A 24,711-nucleotide genomic window follows, 5' to 3' on the forward strand; every position below is an offset into this window, starting at 1 on the left:
CCTTCTATGACGAAACAACTGCCCGGATGGATGAGAGGAGAGCAAGGGATATTGTCTACCTCGAGTTCAGCAAGGCTTTCAAGGCTGTCTCTCACAACATCCTCACAGGCAAACTCAGGAAGTGTGGACTGTGTGAGTGGACAGAGAGGTGGTTTGAGAACTGGCTGAACAGCAGCTCCCAGAGGGTTGTAATCAGTGGTACAGGGTCTGGTTGGAGCCCTGTCACTGGTGGTGTCCCCCAGGGCTCAGTACTGCGCCCAGTATTGTTTAACTTTTCACCAATACCTTGGATGAAGGGGCAGAGGCCTCAGCAATTTCCCTGACAACACAAAGCTGGGAGGAGTGGCTGATACTTCAGAGTGCTGTGCAGCCCTTCAGAAGGACCCTGACAGAGATGGGCAGAGAAGAACCATCTGAAATTCAGCAGAGGTGAGTGCAGGGTCCTGCCCCTGGGGAGGAACAACCTGCACCAGTCCAGGATGGGGGTGCCCTGCTGGAAGCAGCTCTGCAGAGGACCTGGGAGTCCTGGAGGACAATGAAATGTCCATGAGCTCGCACTGTGTTCCTGTAGCCAATAAGGCCAAAGGTACCCTGGGGTGCACTAGGATGAGCACTGGCAGCAGGTCCAGGGAGGTGATCCTGCCCCTCTGCTCAGCCCTAGAGAGGTCACATCTGGAGTTCTGTGCCCAGTTCTGGGCTCCACAGGACAGGAGAGACAGGAGTTGCTGGAGTGGGTCCAGAGAAGGGCTACAAAGATGCTAATGTGGCTGGAGCATCTCTCTTATGAGGAAAGGCTGAGGGAGCTGGGCCTGTTCAGCCTCAAGAAGAGACAACTGAGAGGGGCCCTCACCAGTGTCCATCAGACTCTGAAGGGAGGGAGTCAAGAGGATGGACCAGGCTCTTCTCAGTGGTGCCAGGCAATAGGACAAGAGGCAATGGGCAGAAACTGATGCACAGGAAGTTCCACCTGCACGTGGGGAAGAACTTCTTTACTCTGTGAGTGACTGAGCATGGGAACAGGCTGCCCAGAAATGCTGTGGAGTCTCCCTCATTGGAAATATTCAAGAACCATCTGGACACAATTCTGTGCCATGTCTCTGGGATGGCCCTGCTTGAGCAGGGAGGTTGGACCAGATGACCCACTGCTCCCTTCCAACCTTGTCCATTCTGTAATTCTTTTAAATACTTGTTATGTTTTTGGAGAAAAGCCATGTGAATTAGTCATATTACGTGCTGATCCTGAAACTGAAACACTTTCCAGTCCAACATTTCTCAAAGGATGTTAAACAGCAGCTGCTAAAGCTAGACATTTTAATATCAGGTTGTCTAGATAATTTGCATCTGAGGGTTTTATAAGAGCTTGCTGAAGAATTCTTTGAATGACTAATGGTACTTTTCAGTAAGTCTTGGACCAGTGTAAAGTTTTAGAGGACATGGTAAAAACTGAAGATATACCATAGAAAATGGGTAAAATTGCAGCTTAGGTAATTTAAAGTCTTTTACCTTTACACTGATGATGTAAAAATCCCAGAATTGTTGATGAAATTCTCAATAAATAAATAATGGAGGAGGCTGATACAGTTAATTTCAAACCCATAGTTTTCACGGAAAAGTTCTGAAACTCTCTTGTCATTTGGTGGGGATTTTTTTTCCCATGTACATACAATTTGGTTGGAAAGAAAGTAATGTAAAATGTTTGATAACATACTGTGTAACATTTTAATCAAGAACAATTTAATTTACTCCCTCTGGTGTACTAAATGGATTAGGTGCTATAATATTATAATAAATGGATCACCACTGCTGAATATGTCTATTTTTAGTTGCACCATGGCATTCTAGGTCCTGTCTTCTTCAATTTTTTGAACTGAAGATCGGAAAGGAAATTATTGCAGAGGAGTTTCTAACCAATGTGGGGATTGGGAGTGGTAAGCAAGAGAGACAGATACCTAATGAAGCCAAGAGATATGTCTTCTGAATTGAGCACACCATAAAAGCAATGTCACACCTCTGGAAAAATAGAAAATTAGCCTTTCTTCTGAGATAGCAGCTCCAACTTGTCAGAAGTAACTCTCCAAAGAATTCTGTCAGGCAAGGTAATTTCCTAAATAAGCTGATCAGATCCTTCATTCTACAAAGAAAGAATCACAGGTAGGTACAGGGAGATTTGAAATGGTGAAAGGTTAGATCTTCTGGTGAAAGCCTCATGGGGTTCAATCTGATTATTTAATTAAAAAGGAAAGTTAGAATTTAAGGTAAAGATTTGATGTACTCTCACTACACAGAATTATTGCTTATGTTGCCTGAAGCCTCCAGGTAAGCACTGCTAGGAGTTAGAGCTCTGTTACAGTACAAGACAAAACAACCTAAGCTTCAGGCTGACAGTTTTGGAGTAGTAATAGGATTCAAATATTTGTAGAGAGTAGTTTCAACCTTTTGAGTTATATTACATGAATGTGCCCCTTTTTCTTCAGTGGACACACTAAAATCAGAATTTCTAAAAGAAGACATGGTCTCATTCAAGCAATTATTATACAGAAATTTTATATGTTATCTTTATAGCCAAGATCAGAGCAGAAGAACGTACCAAGCCACACTGATGTAATAAATATATTAATCGACTAGTTGAGTTTGTAATGCTGTCTGGAAGGCTGTAACCAGTAGGGGAGAATGTGGGGAAGGAATGAAATGCTAAGGGATCTGGAGGCAAAGAGAATGTATCTGTTCTGAGCTGGAGAGGAGATGAAAAGTTTTGGGTCAACTGAGGTAATGCTGCATGTCAGTGACCACCAGAGTATGCTGTGAATCCTTGAATGGACAGGTGCTTCCTACATATTGCTAGTTTTCCTTATCCAGAGAAAAGCTGCAAAGTGTTCTAGTCCTTTGGATGTCTGATCCTGACATGGTCCAGTCGTGGTGGAACAGATATGTCTCATTCTTGCTCTGGGGCCTTCTTCCCAAAAAGCCACAGAGTAGAGCATTGACTTCAAAGCGTTCATTTCCACAAACCCTAGCCAACGGGACTACTTACTAGTATGTTACTTATCTTTTTATCTCTTAAAAATCCAAGCTAGCAAAGAGTCAAGCAGCCTTTCTCCAACCCTAATCACTCATAATTTTAGTGAAAGAATTGAATCTAAAGCTGAAAAAGCAATTGTTTGGTAACTTGAAAGTACTGTGAATAACTTGTCTCCCTTGAATTTATGTGAGATGAGACAACCTATAGTCATCCTTTCCCATGGAGTGGGATTGGGTTTTTTCAGGGAAGGAGGCTCTTGCCTGTAGGGCACTTGCTTCTCTGGTTGCAGAAATTAGTAAACTGGTCTAAATGCTACAGGAGACTGCAGGAGGAGAAAGCCCCTGTGATTGAGGTGCTCTCCTTGAGTGCAGATGAGCATATGCTCATATGTGAAGAGGATTGGTTTAATAGAAAATAATAGAATAGTTCCAGTTGGAAAAAACCTACTATTATCTAGTCCAACTGCCTGACCACTTCAGGGCTGAACAAAAGTTAAGCCATGTTATGGGATTTTTCAAATGCCTTTTGTGCACTGACAGGCCTGGGACATCCACCTCCTGTAACAAGCCTGTTGCAGTGTTTGACCACCCTCAGTAAAGAAATGCTTCCCAATGGTCAGTCTGAGCCTCCTGTGGTACAGCTCTGAACCATTCCCACTTGTCCTATCCCTGAATACTGAGGGAAGAGCTCAGCATCTCCCTCTCCATGTCCCCTCCTCAGAAGCTGTAGAGAGCTGTGAGGTCACCCCTCCGAATGAAACAAGCCCAAAGTCCTCAGTCCCTTCAAACAGGACATTGCCTCCAGCCCTTTTATTACCTTTGTTGCCCTCCTCTGGACACATTCTCATCCTTTCACCTCATTCTTCAGCTGTGGGCTCAGAGCAGCACACAGAGCTCAAGGTGAGGCTGCCCCAAGGCTGTACAGAGTGAGTCACCTCTGTGACAGCTGGTGAGGCTGAGTTTGATTCACACCATGAAGGGGTTTGTCCTCTGGGCTGCCAGGGTGCATTGCTGGCTGCTACTGAGCCTGCTGCTGACCAGCGCACACAGATCCCTTCCTACAGGGCTGATCTCCAGCTACTCCATCCCAGGTCCAGAATGCAGCATTCAAACTTGTTGAATTTCATCCCATCGATCACTGCCCAATGCTATAAGCTATCTAGAAACCTCAGCAAGGCATCTCATCCCAAACGTCCCCAAGGAACACTGCTGGGACAGGTTTCCAGGCAGATGTAACCCCTTTCACTTCAACCCTTTGAGCTCTGTCTTTCAGATAGCTCATTGCCCAGCTCACCATGAACCTGCTCATCCCAAAGGTGGACAATCTGTCCTGAAGGATACTTGAGAGACAGTACCAAAAGCCTTGCTAAAATTTAGAAAAACTGTTTCCATGGTCTTGCCTTCATCTGTTTCATGAGTGACCATATTATAGAAGGATAATCAAGTTAGATAAACAGGTCCTTCCCTCTGTGATCTCATGTTGACTGTACCTAGTGATATAGAGTTATTCCTTAATCACAATTCGAGGATCACTTACAATTTACACTGATGGATCTCTTGTTGTCCTTTGGAAATCATCTGTGCTACTGCAATACTATGAACGTGCAGTTGTGGTGATTTCAGTTAATTTTCTTCACAGTAGCTAGTATGAGGCTGTGTTTTGCATTTGTGCTGAGAAAAGTGTTGATAATTCTGGAACATTTCATTTTGCTGAGCAGCTCTTACATGGATCCAAGGCCTTTTCTGCTTCTCATGCTACTCCCCAAATGGGTAGGATGAGGGTACAGTAATTTCACGATTATAAGCCGCACCATTTTGACTAAAATTTTGGTCCGAACCCAAAGTGCGGCTGATACTCAGGTGTGTCTTATATATGGACAAAGAACAAAAAGTTGCTGTCCTAGTTTGGAGGACAGGTGTCTGCTGAGAAAGGCACGAGCTTCTCTTTGAAATGGAGAATGTAAACCCCCTCTCTCCAAATTATTATAATTTGGAAATCAAGGGGCTTTCAGGCAAAAATATGGAAATTAGGAATAACAGTTCTTTTCTAGGGAAATGAAAATAGAAATACAGTACTACAAAGAAACAAACTGCAAACCCTGACAAAGTCAGTGTACAACCTGACACCCTGTCAGGCAGGGTGTTGGTATCAGTCCCATTAAATGGTGGCTGCATCCTCCTGCAGTGACAGATGTGATTCAGTTGAAGCAGTGCTCCTGCAGAAGGTGCAGTTTCCCTCCGGAGGTGCAGTGGTGATGTGGAGAAATCCGGTTTTCCTCTGGAGTCCAGTGGAGAAAGGGGCTACCTTAGTGTCCCAAAGCCTCTGTTTTTATCTTGGTAAGAAATGTTGGGCTCTTTCCCCTGGCTGGAGCAACTTCCAATGGGATGCAGTAATTTTATCAGTCACAGAGTGGGACTCAATGGCCATTAGCAGAAAATGACTCTCTGGAGGAAGGATGGGTTGTGAAAAGATAAAGAACAATGCCCCGCCTGGTTTCAATGGATGGCCCATTAGCACATTATCTGCTGTTGAGATAAGGATCACTGTCCCCACCCTCAACAGATGGTGATAGAACAGATACCTTTTATCACACTCTGTATTGTAAACTGCGGCTTATAATCAGGTGCGGCTTATATATGGACAAAAAACCAAAAAGTTGCTGAAACCCAGAAGTGCGGCTTATACTCAGTGCAGCTTATAAAAGTGAAATTACTGTACACAAGGAGTGTACAGGGGGAAGGGGGCACTAACTAACCCCAGCTGACCTAAGGGATACTCCAGACCATATGGTGTCATGCTCAGTATGTATAGATGGGAGAAGAAGAAGGAAAGGGAGGATGTCTGGAGAGATGGGTTTGTCTTCCCAAGTCACTGTTACATGTGTTGGAGCCCTGCTGTCCTGAGGATGTCTGAACACCTGTCTTCCCATGGGAAGCAGTGAAATAATTCCTTGTTTTGCTTTGCTTATGTGCACAGCTTTTGCTTTACCCATTAAACTGTCTTTATCCCTGCCCATGAGTCTTCTCAATTTTACTCTTCTGATGCTCTTCTCTATCCCACTGTGGGGAGCTGAGAGAGCAGCTGTGTGGGGTTGAGCTGCTGGCTGGGATTAAACCAAGACAACACCTCATGAGAAAATTTGAAATAAACTGATAGGGACATATATTTAGATATTTATTAATGAGAAAGAGAAGCCTCAGGGTCTCTATAAGAATCAAGGTGCCTTTATACTCCCAGCTGGCCTAGAGGATGGCTTTTTGCTAAGATGCCTGAGGTTCCAACAAAATTATAATCTAATGCCTTAAATAAAAGAATAAAAGATTTATTATGTCTCTTTTCTTCTTCTGTGAGATAGTATCCAAATTATTTACCAAATAATTCTAAATACTTTGATTAAGTATTTCTATCTTTTAGCTGTTTTGTTTTTCTCTGATTTCTCTATTTTGGTTTTCTCAGATTAAAAGTTGTTTTTTCCTTCTGTATCTTTCATAGATGTAATCAGTGGATCCTATACTCAGTGAGGATATGACAGTGTATCCTGGGAGTCTTTCTGGGACCCCAGGAGATGAGGTCTTGCCAAAAAATGCAGCCATGGATGAAAGTGGAGACAGGAAATTATTTGCCTGCAGCTCCCATATGACTCTGTTACAGCAGCTCAAAGTGCTTTTTTTATATACATACTTTGTATTTTTTATGCTCATGAATTTATTTGTTTTGATGGAGTGTCCACTTGCCCAGTCTCATTTTCTAATTCTTTCTTTTGTGTTTAAAGTACCTCTTTTGTGTAAATGTTGAGTCACAACTCTGAGATGTTCTACTGAAATCAGTTTCCTATTTGGTGAAGGGGAAGGTAACACTGAAAGCACTGGACTGTAGAACCTGCTCTGTGTTACAAAAGCCCAGAATAGTAATTTCAAAATGCTTTCCCTGGAATTTTCAGGCAAACCAACCTCTTTGGAACTGGGAAATGCTCCCAGGTGCCACAAGACTGAGAGGCTGAAGTTTCATGCCAGGGGATAAAGAGGTGCTAGGACAATACAACAGGAGGTTCTATATACATGCACCTATATCAACATCAATCAGCAAAGTGAAACTGCCTTTGGAGATTATTTAGACAGATCTGTGCTGTGCCCTGTGCTGCTGAGTTTATAGAAAGGTCCAGCCAGAAAAGCACTCTACACCCAGATATCATAACAAAAGTGACATCCAGGGTAGTAAAATAAATATTTAATTTCTTCATGTTCCCATATCCATCTCAGACATCCAGCTAATTCTAATAATACTTTATGCTATAATACTTTACAAATACAACTATTCTAAATTAATATAATTGTTTTGATAGATACTTGTGAGATGGTTTTGCACTCTCTGCCCACTGATGTCTTTCCAGCTATGGGACAGTATTAGGCCTTTTTTGCATGCTGTAAATGTATCAAACCTAAAAGTCAAAGTAACTTTTGAAACACTAACAATATCACTCAATGCTTATATTACCCTTTACATCTTCAGAGTCTTTTATGAACAGCCATGAATGAAGTATGGTAATAGCTTTATTGTACTGTGAACCTGCTTTGCCATTCCTCCATCTGCTTCAGCAGATCTCATCCTGATGCCTGTGAGAGCAACACATCAGTGCTTCAGATGACTAACCACTGAAACTGGGCCGTGGAAAGTTATGGTTTTTCCTCTATATCCCCCAAAGGCAGACTAGACACTACATATAAAAATTTTGGAAAGCAAATATGCACTCAGCACAATGCCACGTACTGAAGGCGGTCCACCTCCCTCTGCTGTCACCTGTGCTTGGACTGCAAGTTCTTTGGGTGCCAGACAGCATCTTTGAACTTGGCAGAGTGTCCAGAGTGGTGTTGGTGCACAGTTTAGAGCTTGTAGGAGTGTAAACAGAAGTTACAATAAATTGTCAGCAAGGATGACTTTTCCAGGTGCTAATAGTGGGAAGAATTGTAGTGCCTTACACAGACCCCAATTTGGGGCTCAGTTGTTCATTATCTCTGCCCTTGCTCTACAGAGGTGTTGCCATCATCCAAGCCATGGAGGGAGAGTCAAAGGTCAGCTGGAGCAGGGGAGAAGCAAACCATGTGGGAAATGCCCAACAACCCTTCAATCCCCCAAAGGCTCCCTTGAGAAAGGAGAGGCTGAGGTTGCTAAGGTCCCTGGGCTGTGTCCTTCCATCTGCAGGCTTGTCTGCTTGCACAGGATGAGAACTGATATTGGCTGCTTCCTCCTCCCCAGGTGCTCCCAGGATGTGTCCTAGGTGGCATTGCTGCTCCATGAGCAATTTTGTCACACCAGGCACCTGGGGCCAGGGTGCCACTGGCCCAGTGGGGGCTGAGCTCCATTGTGAGCACGATGGCTGCTGGAAGTAAACTGGATGTCAAGCACTTTTCCCATCTGGCATCTATTAAAATAATGTGAGTGAGCATGTGTGTGTTGTGTGTGTGTGTGTTATGTGTGTTTGTGTGTGTATTTGTGTGTATAAAATGTTAATAGAGTCTCTGATTTCAAATATAGAACAAAATGCATGTTTCAAATTATGTTTTAATTTTGGCTTTTTTTTTTTTTTTTGTTAACTGGAAAGATCCTTTATTTTAGAGTTTGTTCAAACTCTTTTACTTAACATATTATCTGTAACAGATTGCATAAGCATGACTGTTATCTGTGTTAGTCATCACTTTAGACCATGGAATATAACTCATGGCAGTCTGGATTTAATGAATGTTTGAATTAACCTATACCTAATTTCTTGTGTTTTAAAACCTAAATCTTATTGAAAGCTGAGCTTTGTTTACTTCCCAAAATTGATCTGAGGGCCATTTGGAACACTTAGTGTATTCTAAAATGTGATCGTATCAACAATACACACTCAAGTTTGTTTTAAAGTGAGTTTTTCTTTCCTAGTTTACATAAATCATTTTAAAAAATCGTTCACTTTTTTGGATCATAATGTACTCACTTGGCTTTTAGACCTACATAGCTCACAGACCAATTTTTCAAACAGGATTCTAAAGCTATTTGTGGATTACTTTCTGTTTGCTACTTGTAATCTGCATTCCTGAGGCAAGCATGCTAAAATGACAGGATTTTCATCGAGCTAAGTGATTATACTAAATAGGGCAATTTTGGGTGCTCTTAGCTTCTGTGTTTAAAAATACAATACAGAAGAAACCAGCACCACATTTTCTGTTAAACCACAGAGGGCACTGTTTGTTCTTAATATGAAATGACCCTGCTACACAGACTCTTGTCAGTCTTCATTAAGCAATTAATGTTAAGAGCTTTAATTTAACCTTTCCCCCACCTCCCCCTTTCTTCTTTCTTTGATTTAAAAGTTAATCAGGTGCATCACACTCATACACACTGTCATGTTCTTCCAGTGTTTGGTACCAGATACTGCCCTGGTCCATCCCTCCTCTCCTTACTGCTTCATCACACCAGTGGAGTAAAGAGCCTCCTTTCCAGCAATGGGTCTGGAGATGCAGTGCAGGAAACTGCCTCGTGATTGTTTAATGGTTAGTTAGCACTCTACATTTTTACCTGCTCTTTACTTTTACTTTAAAGTGTTGAAGAAAGGGAGGCAAGGCAGCACTGGCAACAACTGAAGCGTTAACTCCCAGTATTTCTCCTCTGGTTCTTTCAATCAGGATGGAATAGAGGAAGCAGAACAACAGTGAGGTTGAAAATCAATTTGCTATGTCAGTTTTGCAATTGTGGTTTATCATTACTTGAAATATTCTGAACAAAATGTGATGACATTTTCAGTTTTCTCAAAAGAAAAAAACTTCTGAAATACCTGACACGAACAACAATAGCAAAATTTACAGGTTTTGCTAAAATTAAAGTGTTGGTTTTTAAAAATTCGATTTAATTGTTTGTTTGTTTGTCTCTGTAAAATGTGCCGGGAAAAAAAAATCAAAATTTCATGTGAAATAAATTTGGGACTTGTTTTGTCTTGGAGTTTTGTTGATACAACGTGGTCTTAGATCATTGTCTCTTAGAACATCACACACAGACAAGATAAACTGTTTATAATATGAAAATCCTCATAGATTAAAGGAAATAAATAAAAAGTAGAAATTGCGAAAACTGTCAACATCAGATTAGTGGGAAAGTTGTTGTTCGCTTGTGGCCCTGTTAAATATTGTGCAAGTTTGGGACATCTCAGAAGCTATAAAGTATTACTTCAGTTGCTATTGATTCAATTAAAGATGTATTTTAGCAGTTTCTCTGTGGCTTCAACAGTGAACCCTATGAACTTTGCTGGTTAATTTAATTATTTGTTTGTTTGAGGCTTGAAAAACTTATGGGTTAATTTTTTTCCATTTCCCTTCCCCAACCTGTATATAAAGCTGGTGCTGATATCTTTGAGTACTTTGCAGCTCTTGATGACACACTGCATTGGTCTTAGCCAGACACAAGAGGTTTTGCTGTGTCTCTTTTGTGCCTGGCCAAAGGCACAGTTAGGACACAAATGGCTGTTCATTTTGCAAGCACTCAAAAAGGACTTCTAAAATCATGGATATCTCTGAAAAAGAGTTACACAGGATCCCCTGATGGGCTTCAGGCAACATGTGATTTCATCACTGGGCAACTTATTTCGGTGCTAAATTATCTGATGGTGCATTTTTTTTTTAACATTCAGGTTGAATCCCTCTTGTTTCAATTTATATCTGGTGTCTCTAATCTTCCTGACATGCCCCAGGATAGACCCTTGAGGAATTTCTCACCAGGCTCTATATAGGACATTACTCAGTAAAAACTACCCTTTGAAATGGACAATTCAAACAGTTTTTTCTGCATCTTGTAGTCCAGCCATCAGGATTGTGAAGACTTACTTTGGATATAAGGATGCTGCAGGAAGCCATGTTGAAAGTGTTGCTAAAGGAAGCCTTTCCTCCACTGGGAAATGACTCATGAAAAGGGTGCTGATCTTGGGACTACATTTAAAGAGACAATTTTTAAGAGAGCTAATGGAGACTGTCCAGAGAAATGGAATTTTCTCTGCTTGTTTCTAGTTATTTTTCTTTTAGAATACAAGACGATCCATAGAAATTCCCTTCTGAGAGTAGTTCAATCAAATCATTGCTTGCTACAAGGCCAAGGATGATAAATTTTTGCAGGTTTCTTTTAAGGCATTCAGGAGTAAAGGTCTAAACTTTTGAAAGTAACCTGAATAGGAGATTATCCATACCATCAAACAGGCAAACTCTGCTGCACAGCTGGAGTGTTATTTTCCTTGAAGGCACTGCTAGGGGCAAGGACATTATCTTGCCGGTGAGGCTACATGTTTTGTATATGTTTTAGGACTGGGTCTGCATTACCATGGGATAGTTATAAAAACATGCTGATAGTTCTGCAGAAGAATTTGATTTTTCAAAATGTTCTTCCTTGCCTGCCTGATTTTCAAAAACTGGAAACATAATCTGGGAAATAGGGCCGCAAAGTCATTACAAAAGCTCTGCACAGCACAACTCTTGCTGTTTTTGGCTTTTCTATTTCCTCCATATGCCAATTCATTCCTAGCTATGCTTATCAAGGGATCATAAGCATTTTCCATCTCATTTGATTTTTGAACCAGGAATTCAGTATTCTACAACATAGAATATTGGAACTGCTTTAATTTGCTAAGTTTAGGCATATCCTGAATATCTAAATATTATTAAACATAAGGTTCCTTTGATTTTTCCTTTTAAGTGACATAGAATGAATTTGTAGAAGAGAAAGCAGTACTTCAGTTATCCATAATGCATCTGTTTATGTTTCCAACTGGTACACTTTATCACCAAGTCATTGGTTTATATTACAAAATGATGGCTGTGTAATAAGTAGTTAGCAGAAACCACAGGCACGTCTTTGAAATAACACTAATGGCCATTTTTGATGAAATATATGAGGCTTTGTGAAATTGATTTGATGAAGAAATGTATTTTCTTTACTTCCTGTTAACAGTGAGCATGTTGAAGCCCTTTAATCTCTGCTCCACAACTAAACTTTTTTTTTTTCTTATTAGGGATTAGTTTGAACTAGTAAGCACCATTTAACAATTAAGAAGCTTTAAAGCAAGTGAATTTGATCAGGGAAGAACTAATTAACAATAACTGGTAACATTGGGAATTAGTCATTCTACCTCTTTCTTACTCATCTAGTTTATGGTTCTGAGGATTGTCTTCTGCTAGCAGAGTTTGCATACGTAGGAATCAATAAATAATAGTAAATTATAAAGCATGCTGGAAGACCCAAGTGTGATGACATTTTTAAGACTAAGATTTGCTCTGAAGGGATTGAATCTCTAGGTTTTTATGAAAAGTGCAGCCAGACCTTAGCAATTTACCATACTTCACATTGGATAAGTTTTCTGGCATTTCATAAGCAAATCTTCCAACCAGTTTCTAAGCTAAAATTAGACGTAAATTGGATCTGTAGTTAAAGATGTGATCCTTGGACAAGTTCAACATTTATGTCTGTTTTATACTCTGGCTTAAAAAAGTTCAGCTGCAATGCATTGTGCAAAATGATATTTTGCACAGGATACATTTGAAGAAATAATTTATGATTTAATTTTTATGCAGTGTTGTTTTAAACTCCTATTACAAGCACTTTTGCTGATGCTACATATTTTCAATCTTGTTCTCAGAAAATTTTGCTAAACTTTGGCTACTTTTTCATGTTGATTTTTTTTTTTCACCCAAGTGAAGAGCACTTGCATCCTGCAGGGGAAATGTTCTCTTGGGAAAGTACTTGTCCAACTTTTTCAGCTTTAAGAAATCAATTTATTAAATATTTACTTCTTCATATTGTTAACATTTTGGAGAAGTGCAGCCTTCATTCAGAGTCCCACCAGGCTTTGGTATCAGGACTATAACTATAGCCTTTGTTTCAAGACTGCGCTCTTTGTTATCTTCATGACATAAAATTTAATGTCTTCAAGGAAAGAAAGGAAAAGTTTTCCTTTCATAATTTGTATAAATTTCTAAAAAATTTACCCTGTGAATTGAAGGGGATAGGGAATGCACAATAAAATACCCATATCTAATAAACCCAGTAAAATGCTAATTAAATGTTAGTTATGCAGTCAAAATGAATGCCAATGTTTCCCAACCGTTGCATGCTTCAGTACTTTAGTTTATTTTTAGCAAAATTAACCAGATTTGGGAGAAATGGCAGCTCCCTACAAGTTACCTGAAAGCATTTCATTGAGATGGATGACTTGGATCAATGCAGCTGTTGCAGCAAAGTCTAGAAGATCTGGGCTGCCCAAAAGGCACATGCTACCTGCCCAGACCACCAGCCCCGGCTATTTCTTGCTCTTTGGGCTGTTCCTCAGAGACAAACTGAGATTATTGTAGTGGGGAGGAACAGTAAAAAGGCACAAAGGACACGAGGCTGTAGAAAACCAGACTCATTGGTTCTGTTGCCACTGGAGCAGTGTGCACGTAAGGATAAGTTAAGCTACAAAATCCTTTTGTCTTACAGGTGACTCTGCCACTGACAGCCTTTCACCTGCAGGTAGTGTGTATGTATGAGAGGGATAATGTGCTTATGAGAGGGACAGGGCCTGATGGTTCTCTTGCTTGTGACCCCACTGTGTTCAGAGAAGTGATGCAAGAGCACAGTCAGAAGTTCAGACACTGATTCAGGGCTCCCCATCCAATCACACACTCCAGAGACAACTATAAAGGTCAAAAATAGCAGCAAGTTCCAGCCACTCTGGGCTCTTCAAGCGTGACCAGCCAGAATCAAAGGCACATCAATGACTTGGCCAGGTCTGCCACTTTTGTGTGCCTTTAATGCAGTAGTAAACCTGTTTTTAAGAGAGAAATTTAGCAAAAAAAGGTTTTAAATTAAAACTTTTGCAGTTAAGCAGAACAGTAACTCTATCCTTAAGAGCACCAGCAAGTGAAAAATGCATAGTGTCTTAAAAATAACTTTTATCTGGAACCAATAATCATTGGTTCAGTCCAGTCCAATAAAATCATTCCATCATAACTGCATAATTATTCTGTCACATTATTAAACTGTATTATGTAGAGTGCTTAAGAGTCTTGTCCACACATTTTTTTACTGAATGAATTTGACTTTTTTTCCTAAATATAATCTCAACCAAGTTTTCTTTTTTAGTTTTCTAGCAATGAAATTCATTGTTGATATTTCAATTTTTCTCCAGATAGTGACTGTTTTATCTGAGAGTCCAGCCTAATATCTCCGCTCTCGAGGGATATGATGGGAAGCATGTTAGGTTTATTAAAATGCTTTCTAGGAAAGCTGAAATTCAGGATTTCTTAGATCAGAACGTTATGCATCAGGAAATAATAAGAATTATAGCAAGATAGGTATTATATTTTTAAACAGGGATGCACTGGCAGTATTTCCATGTGTAGCATTTGTACAATGTGATCTGCTCAGCATGGCCTAATGGCAACAGGAGTTTTGCTATTTGTCTTCCTTGTGTCCAGGGATTTTGCCTGAATGCATTTTTTATCCATAACTACTTCACTAGTGTGAAGATTCACATGGAGGTGCTGTAGAAACCTCCCTTCAGAAAGCTACCATTGATGAGGTGGATGCTGAATATCCTCAGAGGAAAGAGATTCACACTGAGAGAATCTCATGCGTGAGAATACGATGCGAACGCTCCCTGGGGTCTCTACGCTTGCATGAATAGGAAGGATTAAAGGTTCAGGCTTATAGCCCATTTGTCATGAAATCCTCTAATGATGACAGAAACTGTAGACTTGCCTCATATAGAATATCTATAAAGAGCAGAGTGAAAAGGATATAGTGAGGCAATGGTGCATGACCCTAATTTTAGAAGTATTGAAAGTGGGAGAATTCAAGGAGTTTATGACAGTAACAGAATATTGGGGTTTGGTTTCCCTTCCTCCCACCAGTGCAAAACCCAAGCACTAAAGACTGAGCCTTGAAAAGTCCATACAATCATCTGGATATTCTCACCCTCCCTCTGTATCCCCAGCACACTCTAGGAAATATAAAACCATTAATGTAAAAACCTAAGAGAACTCAAAAGCCGCAACAAGAAATGGGAAAAAAGCAAGAGGGCAGTGAATGCCCAGCAGCAGCTGGGATGCAGCTGGTGGGAGAACTGTGATGCTCCTGCCTTTTGTGGGATGGGGTAGCAGGGCCAGGGATTATGGAGGCACCAGCCAGAGGGTGCCCACCTGTTGGTAACCCAGGACTTACTAGAGCCTCTGGCTTGACCCTGATCCTGAGCCATGCCAAAGCTCACATGGTCCAGGACTGATGCAGTCAGCTGCTCTGTTTCATTGTAGATGGAAAAAAAAATGTCAAAAATTCTAAATATGCATTTTATATTTCAGCTGGAACTCAATATCCTACAAAATGGAAATTGCCTCTCCTTTTCTAACTGTAGCCTGGAGGAAGAGTCCTTTGAGGAGATGCACGAGAGAGATGTGATCAAGCCTGATCTTCAGTTTAGAAAATGGGTGTCAGACTCCAGTGCTGCAGCTTTTCCATAGAAATAGAGGTATATTGCCTAATTTGAACATTTTTTGATTTAGCCAATGAAACTAATTTATTTGAATCTTTTTGCTGAACACCTGGAATTTTTCAAAGAGATATCTATAGCTGCCAGGTTTAGTTAGAGGTTTGCAAAACACCAGTGGCAGGCTGGAGTGAGGGAGGGAAAGCAAGGTGTTTCAGGACACAAAGCAGCCCTCGTCTGCCAGGTTGCCTGTTTAAAGAACAAGCTCATGTGAGCAAGGATAATCTTCTGTGAGGAGTGTGCTGTCCAGAGAGCTGTTACAAATCTATAATAATCTGTGTGTGCTGCCTTGCCAGGCATAGCTTCTTTACACCAAATTTTTGCTTGTGAAACCACAGCATGTTGTTCCATGTCTGTACCCTGGCACTGCAGCAGTGTCACTTGTGAGAGAGAAGCGTTACATGGTGGGGACATTGCCTGCATGCAACTGCTGTGTGAGCAAATGTGAACTGCACCTCTGTAAGAATTAGCCTGGGAGGGAGAGAAACAAACTCCACAAATTTGCCGAGAGGATTAAGCACAGCAGTTGAGTTTTGAGGGGCCTGTGGGTATTTTTCAGGCTATTTACTATGACTGGAGGCATACCTTACTTCATGTGCTCTCAGATAACTTATGTGCTCTCAAAAATATTATCCTGCAGGTATGGAAAATTTTAAGTTCTGTATTTAAAAATGCATTGAAATTTCTCAGTAGAAAGTGTAAAATGTTTGTTCAGTGGGCTACCTGGTAAGATTTTCACTTCTGTAATTTTTCCTGCTTATCCTAACAGCTGTTTTCTTTTTTTTCAAACTCTCAGAATAGCAAATGCCTTCATTAGTTTAATTTAGATAGCTTGATTTCAGTGGTACCCACTGCACTTCACATTTTATTGTTTGCTGTTCGGAAGCAACATCTGGATTTATCCAGTAAAAATGTGATTTCCTGCTCTTAATACATTTACTGTATTTTCTTAGATAAATAATGTTTAATTATAGTAAGGAATAATTGATTAATCTTCACTATGTATCTAGACTGTTGATTACTAGAGGTACCTAAGTACAGAGCTTGCATGAAAGCATTGCATTTGAGTGGCTTATGGCCATTAATATGCACATGAGTCTGCAGAAGAAATGGAGCTTAGAGCACAGTCTATCTATCCACCTCATATCTGACATCACTGGGAATCTAAATGCTTCTGGCTTACCATTGAAATATGGTGCTTGTGGATTTGACGACTTGAGACACGGCCATTTAGTGAGACAAATACACCAGAAGTCAGATTGCTACTTGTGTGATTATTTGCTAGTCATGTTTTTCTAAGCAGATGGTCCGTGCTGTCCGTGAGCAAGCAGCTTTTTAAGCAGCTACTCTTGCCTGGTTCTAGGGGACTGGGCTTGGTAAGGTTTGCTGTGTTATGTAACCCAGTCCTCCAAAGCGTTTTACTTTTTTATAGTCACAGTTGATTAAAGCTGACCTGGCAAGAGACCAAACAGCCTTTGAGAGGATTAGTGGTTATTAGTGTCATTGCCTCCTGTGCTGTACAAGTGGCTCTGTTATGGGCAGCATCTCCGGGCACTGATCACCCCCGGAGCACGGCGGGCAGAGGGAGCTGAGCCCTGCCCTGGGCAGAGCCCGGTGCCCTCTGGCTCTGGCAGAGCCCGGTGCCCTCTGGCTCTGCTCCCTGCCCTGGGCAGAGCCCGGTGCCCTCTGGCCCGTGCGATGCCAGGGAGCTCCCAGGAGGAGCCCTGGGCAGGGCTGCCAGCCCTCCCTGCTCCCCGGCTCACCTGGGTGGCAGCGGAGGGAGGGAATCACTCAACACCCGCCTCTGTAGCGCTTTGTCTCCTTTCTTCTCCAGCTGCTTTGTACGCGGCACTGCAGAGGTGGCCGGCGCTGAACTTTTTACCTTCAAGGCTAAGTATTTTGTGTGCTGGAGAAAATGGCCATTAAAATGATTTGTGAAATAAATACTATCACTGAGGCAGGTGTTGGACCTGTAAACAGTTAATTGCCGGGGCTCTGCAGACGTCGACTATTTCTTTTGAGACATCTGCCAGCTAATATTATCTGATAGCAGCTCATTCAGTTGATGAACCTGTCATTTTGCAATTTAGCTACCAGAATGTGTGCTGGGTCGATCAGCTTGCAAACCTGTGTTTAGAAGAGCTTCACAATCTGCAATCATCTGGAGACATTCGAGGTATAATGCAATTAATAATTTACCATCATCCTGACATGAAAGTAACTTACAATAGAAAAGTCCAAATATGTCAGTTTTCTGTGCCTTGGAGACTCATGTGAATATTGCTTTTAAACAATGGTAAGAGTAGTAAAAGCCTGGTCCAGACTAAGGGTCAGTGAACAGCAGAAGATGGGGCACATTGTTAGGAGAATATTTATCCAAAGCTTATTTGTAAAAACTTGGTGAAATAATATTTGTGTCCAACATCTGTGTTCAGCATTTTTCAATTGGTTTGTGCCTTGATAATTATTGCAGAACTATGCTGCAGGTAAATCAATCATTCTAAAAGACATACATGATGTTGATCCATACAGATGTTGATCCATAAGTAACCATGGGAAGAAAGAGGGGACTATGTTTGAAACAGACAGGATTCATGTCTATTTTTTTATTGGACTGCATTTTGAACTGTTCAAATTAAAGCAGTTTTGTAAGTGGAAAGTGTGACAATACTTGTGAACTGGTCAATGGAATATTGTTTTTTCTGTTGATCACATGCAAGTAGATATTAACACCGTCCGTAACAATTTCAGCTATGTTTAGTATTTTTGCGGTTTGGTTGAACAAAAGATGATTTGTACCTGAGGAGAGCACATTCATTCAACAAGCCTAGAAAGAAACCACAGAATTTGAATGGGATTTTATATGAGGCAAAAAGAAAAAGAGGAATGGGTTGTTGTAAAAAAGTATTAACATCAAGGAGTCTGTGATGGAATTGCAATTGAGTCATAATCTCTTAAAAAAGCCCCCACTAAGGCAGATAACTAATTTGCTCTGTAGTCAGGCTGCTCAGGTTACCCCCTTGATGTTTTGGGTTGTGGGGACCCTCCTTTAGGACTTTGTTGCTCTTGGTGGCCGCAGCCGTGCGGCCGGGGATGAATAGCATGGAGTGGCAGGAGGGTAAATGTGAGAGCTTTGTGTTTTCAGACAGTTCTTTTGCTTCTAGGAAAGTTAATTAGGAAGTGAAACCTTAAGCAGTTGACAGTGTGCATTGTTGGCTGCTAGTGCTCTGTGACAAATACCACTGAAAGGTACTTCACTTTCTTTTGTAAACAGAAAGGTAAGGAATTTGCACAAAAATGTATTGGTGAAGATCTGCTTTTCATCATGGCCTAACCACATAGTAAACAACAGAAATAACTTGTTTTAATAAAGTATGGTGTTGAAACATTTATCAGCAAGCTCTTTCTCTCCATTTCAAAGGTATGTTTAGGTAAGAGGAACTGTTGCCTTAAAGAAACCCAATCTGAAATTTTGTTATAACATTTTTTTCAGGTCAAGGTCAGGAAACTTAAGGAAAAGTTTGACTTTTGGGCCATCATACAATTACGTCTGAGTTGATTAATACAGTATGCTGAAACAGCCATCTAAGAATTTTGTAGTATTTTAAATGTATCCCAAATAGTAGTTACTCACATAAAATTATTCTAGTAGTCACATTATAAAAAGCATTACTTCATTTTTATTGTCATTTTTTGCATGTAGCATGCACAGTTATGAGGCAAGTGTAATAATCCATGTATTTTAATTTCTCTGTGTAACAATAAAAAAATTAACATACCTTTCTCTCATAGGCTATGTTCCCTTGAGTGACATCATTATAAGCCTCTGGAGAATTAATAAAATAGGCTTGGGGACTTCAGAGTTTAAGCCTGTTAAAACAGTTCTGTACAGTACTTCATTTGAACTAGACTTTAGTGGTGTACTTGTGAAACCAAATGGGGAGTGGTGTAGAGGTGGCTGAAACGCTTGTAGATGTCCATTTCAGAATAAAGGTAGCTGCCTTTTGTCCTGCATTTCCAGCCTCTGCAGGTGGAGCAGCTCTGCACACAGGCCTTCACAATACAGAGTAGCACAGCAGGACACTAATTAAGAGAAGACTGTACAAGGATATGGCATTCATGGAAGTAATATTTGGGACTCATAAAGCAGCCACCACAGATGACTGCTCTGAAGGGCTGGTAAACAGGAGGAAGTAATGCTGTTGCAGGTCTAAAATACATTCATGCAGGCTTAGTCTCATCGAGGGAATGCTGCAAAAGATATTTTCTAAGCAAGACTCAGTTTTTTTGCAGCCTCTGTCTCCCCTGGAGCAGCTGTGGCTGTGGAGAGATCTCCCATCTCTGCAGCTCACTGCTTGTCCTTGTTGTCCCCTTGCTTGTGCCCATTAATCTCAGTCCTTGTGGTGAAACCACAGTTTCCTTAGCCACGCGGATATTTTGCAATAGCTTTCCCTTTTGCCAGTGTTCCCTACAGAAAGGGAGAAATTAGTTTTCTGTTTATACATTCCCGTGAAGTGATGCTCTATCTGTTTTTACAAGGCTGTATAATGCCATTTAGATTTAGTCCTCAGAGTGAGCTATTTTTAAAGGTTTTCAGAGGGTCATTGTAAATATTAAATTATTCAGATACTTTCACATTTTTCTGTAAGAAATTCCCCAAATACTATTAGACATAGGTTTTTTTGAGGAGTGCTTTGCAAAAATGGACTAGGAAGATTTTCAGGAATCCTTAGAATAGGTCTAAATTTCCTACTCCTTCCCAATGTTCTTCAGGATGCAAATCCAAGACTCCGTAAAATTTGCAGTGATTTAATAGTAATGATAATAAAATTGTATAGGATAACTATGAGATAACAGTACTTGCATAAGGTGAGCTGACTAAGTGGTTGAATAAGGTTATGATACATCAGAACTGCTCTTCAGGCACTTCAAATAATGCCAGGGCTGAGTATATGAAATTAGCTTGCTGATGGCTCTTCCTGCTGTATGACTGGATATGAGCAAGGGGAGGGATGGAAAAAGGCTGAAGGGCTTCAGGGGCATAGGTCTGCCCCCACCTCTGGTTACACTTGGGTTGGGGAGGAGGATTCCACCCTTATCAACCCCGTTGTGAGCTCATTCCTCATTTCTTGAACAGAGAGGAATGTTTATTCAGCTGACACAGTTTCTGGGAAAGAGGCTGGAAGAAGAAACTGCTGCGTGACACTCTTCCTCCTTATCATCTGAAGTGGTGATGTATCTGTGCAACATGTGCAGTGTGGGAAGGGATAGGGAAGGATGGCCAGCTAGACAAGGGACAGACCTAGGAAATGAAGTATTTGAATGCACAGGGGATTATTACTCCACTACTCTGCATCTACAACAATATTCATCTGAACTCAGCCTACCAAACCCTAATCAAAATAACCTTTTCCACTTCAGCGGTTGATTAACCCCCAAAGGCTCCATCTTTCAGTGAGTTTATTCAAACTCAGATAGTATGTGTGGAGCACGCAGTGCTGATTTGCACCAGAGTATATATTAATAACAGTGGCAGAGGCTGGAGGGACAGGGAAGGGCTGGAGCAATCCATGCAGGTATCTGCCCTGCACAGACAAGGAGCAGCTGAAAGCTTGGGGCTGCCTCCCTGCTCCCATATGACTTTGTGTGGGAGAAGATCTGCAAGAGTGTGATTAAACCCATAGGAGAGGCATGCAAGGCAAACTGGACAACAGCCCCACATTTGATTTCTTCTGGGGACTGTTTTCCCTTCACAGCACCAGCCCTCCTTGCTATCCCCTTGGATACAGCGGGTGTCTCTGGGAAGGGATCCGTGGCCTTCGGCTGCATCTCCTTATGGAAATTGCTTTGACCTTTATTTTCATTTGTTGGCCCGACTGCTATCCTGTCCCTGAAGCGGAGTGTGGTTACACCTTTCTGCTTAAGCTGGCATGTTTAGTTTAAAACCAGAAGAAATAAGAACTTCTCAGCTTTCTAGAAATAACTTTTCTTCTCTTTTTATCACCTACAGAATGCCTGGAGAGTTTCAAACTAATAACAAGATTATGTAAGAGAACAGGAAATAAAAGCATACATATACTTTATTTCTGCAGAAACAGCCCCATTGCATTTAGTCTTCCAACATAGTAAATGAGCCCTCTATATACTTTGGCACTACAAAGCATTTCAAAGATACTTCTGGTAAACACCAATACCAAATCTATCCCTCTAAACCTCATTTTTCAGAAATGTATACATTGTAGAAGTGGAACAAAAGTCAGCTTCAACATTTTAAGCAATCAGTTTGATTCTGGTCACAGAAATTACTCTTTCTGTCAGCAGGAGGAAAATTTACCATCAGGAAATCAAAGAGTCTAAATTATTCCTTTATAATGCAGCATAAGATGCATGTAAATGGGATCACCCCCCTGGAAAAGCTGCTTCCTCTCATTTGCCTGAGTAGGGCACAGAAGCCAGGGCGGGCTCAGCCCAGCCTGTGGGCAGGTGGAAGGAGCAGGGTCATGGTCAGGGCTGTGCTGCTGTGCCAAGGCAGGGTCCCACTGTGCCCCCATCCCTCTCCCTGTGCACCCTGAGCTCTGTTGCCAGAGCTGGCCATCCGACCACTCATCCTGACCCACTTCTGCCATCCTGGAGCAGCACACCAGCTCCAGCTGCACTGAACCCCTTTTCCATCATCCCTCCTCAAGGAATAGCCAGCTCTCCTCATGCCTCCACGTCTGTCTTTGTTTTTTTTTTTTTTTCAAGAGTGAGGCATTGACAGCTTTCCCTTTTCCCCTTCTCCCCTTTTTCCCCAATGGGTTTTTTGGAAATGGCTGAGGAAAACAGTGATCAGCCAATTTATGTGACACTCTCTCAGATAAACAAATGGGAAAATGGGACTTTTGAGGCTTGTCTGGACAGTGTAATTAAAATGATCCTTATGTGGCAGTTGTAAATTGACCCTTGGCAAACAACCTGGCTGGTCAGATCAGGTTGTGGAAAGAGCTTCATCACTTCTTAACATGGGTGATTCCACATTTTAGTAATTCTATAATGTTATTTTTTTCTCTCTTTGGAGAATTGTAATGGGTTTATTTATAAAATAGCATAGATTTTGAGACACCTACTTCATCTCCTTTCACTGAATCACCTTCTCCTACAAATAGTTCAGGTTCCCAATTCCTTTCCTGAGGAGTTAAAAAAAAGAAAAAAAAAGAAGAGGGGAAAAAAGGAAAATAGATCTCATTTCACTCATTTCAGTTGACAAGAATCAGTAAACTGGTTCCCAGATCTGGGGACCTTTCCTTTTGGTAATACTTAATCCTCTCTGACTGCATTCATTTAATTCTTCAAGCCCACTCTGCACTTCAGTGTGTTCTCAGGTTTCTAGCTCTTCATAGTACATTTTTAACACATAGAAATAATGTCTGAAAGCTAATTACATTAAACAACTTCAAGGTAATTTCAAACTTAGTAAGGCTTGTAGAAAAATTTATGTCTAACATTTAAAATATTTTCTGTTAACAATTATACAAAGAATATCATAAATACTTTTGCTCTGCTGAGCAGGATTTTGCCTTTAGAAAAATAAGTTCCTACCATTACATGTTTTTATCATAGCAGCAAAAAAAGAACCAGATGAGGTTGAGTCCTGGTGAGCCCAGTCTCCCTACTCAGAGTCACCCATTAGTCTGACCTTCTTCTCTAAATATTTATAATCCAAGTGGATGCTATGGATAAAGATGACAGGAATTTGGCACAGCTTTGCAATAGTTGCTGGGAAAGAGGGCACCTTGTACTTGTTTGCCTTCCTTCCTTCCTTCCTTCCTTCCTTCCTTCCTTCCTTCCTTCCTTCCTTCCTTCCTTCCTTCCTTCCTTCCTTCCTTCCTTCCTTCCTTCCTTCCTTCCTTCCTTCCTTCCTTCCTTCCTTCCTTCCTTCCTTCCTTCCTTCCTTCCTTCCTTCCTTCCTTCCTTCCTTCCTTCCTTCCTTCCTTCCTTCCTTCCTTCCTTCCTTCCTTCCTTCCCTCCTTCCCATAGTAGTACAGGGCACTTCCCAAAGGCAGTAGGAAACAGCATTTTCCTGCTCACTGTGTATATTTTTAACTACTTTTAGGTATGTTTGTCTTCAAATTCTTGAACAGCATGTTTTTCAACATCCATCTTCTGTCTTTTTCACTTCATTTGTTGCTCTTTTTTGTGGCATTCAGTATTTACCAGTGAGACTTAAGCTCATTTTCAACGTTAGAGGCCTGTCTTTACATCTTGTCTGAGGAAAAGTTAAATGATATTTATCATATCAAACTTTGATGTGATAGATGCACATGACAAGGCCTTATTTATTAATGTATTTCTTGAAATGTATCATTTATGTGGTAGTTAAAAAACACAACTTGAGATCATGAAGAAATGTGTGGGAAGCGTATCTGGACTTACTTAAAACTTTGGAAGAATGTGAGAATTCACATTTATTAAGCCAAAATATAATAAATTCACAATGTAAAATACAACTCCAAGTAGGCCAGATGATAAAGGTTTAAATGCAATGCTTGCAGCTGCTCCACTACGTTGTTTCCAGTCCTTTTCTGTCTGGTCTTTTTACCTCCCCCTAATAGCTGCAGGACATATTTATTGGGACCTAAATTTTCCCTAGTTGTTTGCAGCACAACTTTCTGGTCCAAGGAAAGGCTCATTTCTTTGAACTGTTTTTCCAATAAGAGCTGAAAACAGCAAACACTGAATTAAAAACTTTATAAGCACATTGCAAAGCAATTTCACTGGGTTTCTGCTTTCTGGGGAGCTGAAGAGGGGAGAAGGTAAAGAGCTGTGTGAGATGTGTGTGCGCTGCTTGCCTGAAATGCCTGTGCACCTCTGAAGGCTTCCCCTGGGAAGCTGAGGGGTGAGAACCCCAACTGACAGACAAATCTGTGTCAGAGGCAAAACAAAACAATGCAGGGCAATGAAAGAATGTGGAAGGTAAAGGCAGGTGGTGGCTGAGCTGGGTTTGGCTCCGGCAGTGGTTGTTGCTCTCCTGTATGGGGTGATCGGGCCCCAGGTTACAGATGTTTCAGGAAACAAAGCCAGTTGTTGAGGGAGTGCATGTTCTGTATTAAAGTTGTTCTGGAGCCTCTCTCACCCAGGCATATGAAGACAATTTTTGTGTATGAGGCAGCAGGTG

The sequence above is a fragment of the Catharus ustulatus genome, chromosome 1 (assembly GCF_009819885.2).
Source record: "Catharus ustulatus isolate bCatUst1 chromosome 1, bCatUst1.pri.v2, whole genome shotgun sequence".
Classification (NCBI taxonomy): domain Eukaryota; kingdom Metazoa; phylum Chordata; class Aves; order Passeriformes; family Turdidae; genus Catharus; species Catharus ustulatus.